This window comes from Echinococcus granulosus, assembly GCF_000524195.1.
Source record: "Echinococcus granulosus chromosome Unknown EG_S00028, whole genome shotgun sequence".
NCBI lineage: Eukaryota > Metazoa > Platyhelminthes > Cestoda > Cyclophyllidea > Taeniidae > Echinococcus > Echinococcus granulosus.
This window is the reverse complement of record NW_020170408.1, coordinates 770332-772101: the sequence shown is the minus strand read 5'-3', so window position 1 is coordinate 772101 and position 1770 is coordinate 770332.

Here is a 1770-nt window from a genome sequence, read left to right as displayed (position 1 = left end):
CGCATTCGGTGACATCCTTTGAACACATTGTGCTGAGTGGGGTGTGCGAGGGCTCCGATTGTCCTCAGGCAGCAAAGCGTCAGTGGTATGTCAAGGCTATCTACGTGAATGGCTCCAGCTGGTGGCTCGATGATGAGGAGATGAACAGATTCACCCAAGGTACCGTGGTCCACAATCTTGTCCTCATTTCAACTCTGCTGTTAACACGCCTAAGGAGCTTGTTTCCTTTGTAGGGAGAAACACGTCGACGATAATAATTGCTCCGGAATTACTGCTTCAACTGCCAGAATATACTCAACTTTCGACTTGCTTGTCTCCCACACGTCTCTCCCCAGATGAACCTGACATCTGCGTAATATTGGACATTAGAACACCCATTCCCTGCAACAGATGTGTGCTCCAGTCTCCGTCCATTCTACAAGACTTTCAACACGTCAATGCCTCCTGCTCATGTCCTTCAGCTAAGGGCAAATTTGAGTTTTACGGTAGACAATAGCAATCCACGACCTTATTCCACATTGCGAAACAATAATTCACTCATTGAATTTTAACCCTTTCCTAGCAAAGACACCAGACGGTGAAATGACCATAAGTGTGAGCGAGAAGCCAATGTTTTCCAGTATTCTACCCCGGCTTGAAGGTGGCATTGAAACGTGCATTCGTAGTCTCCCGGGTTCCAACGTTTATATCAACACATGTTTCCAATCACTTCAGGTAAGATGCCACCGAGGATTGCTTACGCTCTTCTGTGAATAAATTATGAGATACAACCGAAATCTCTTTAGTTTGTGCCGGTGATACAAGAAGAGTTCAAAAACTTGCTGCAAAGCATTGCTTCTGGGAAACTTGATATTCTCGACAATGCCGTCGCCTCAGGACAACCAAGTGTGATTTTCAGGATCGTTCACACCATATCTACACAAGTCACTGTGTTAATGAAGTCCGATTTCAGTGAAGGTAGGTGTGTTTTCGTTGGCCTCTTGAAGGTGCAAACATGGCAAGGATGATTCCATTGAATGTTGCGTTGTAGGATCACTGGAGTGCTTCAATCACACGCGAAATCAAGCAGCCAAGGTGGGACAAATCAGGCCTTTTCATTTGAATTTATTCTGCAATCTGGCAATCACATTGAACAGATTCACTCATTTTTAGCACTGTCACTCAATTTTCCCTGTGGCAGAACACAGTGTCATGACTATTAACTTAGATTAAAGGCCTCTGAGGTGAATATACTCCATGTTGTTACTGCCCATTCCTTCTGCCTCAGTTACTAGACAAGCTTGTCACTGCCCTTGAGAACATCTCTGTCACAGACGGTGAGACCCTGCTCTCTATGACCTCCGCCATTGAAGCTCTTGCAGCCAATGCCAAGGAGGTGGCCTTCCCAACTGTGGAGAGAATTCAGTCAGGGCTGGCAGAAGTGGCGAAGGTGCTTCCAGACATATTAGCTGCATCATCGCGCGACAATGTGCTTACCGTGGGCCACAGATTCCTTCACATTGGTCTCCATCTACTAGAGGTCTCACCCTCGCTGTTATTTAACAGTGTATTTACTCAACTTTTATTGCATCTCATTATTTTTAAGCTGGACTGGAGTAATATTTACTAGATCGCCACTAAAAGCAGGCACTATTATTATTTGTTTTTCTAGGGAATGAGTCACCAACATGCGAGTCCGACTCCCTATCTCAGAGACAGAGCACCTCAATCCCTCGACTATGACACCGACATTGACTCACCTCGTAATTCGCTCTCACCTCTTATCCACAT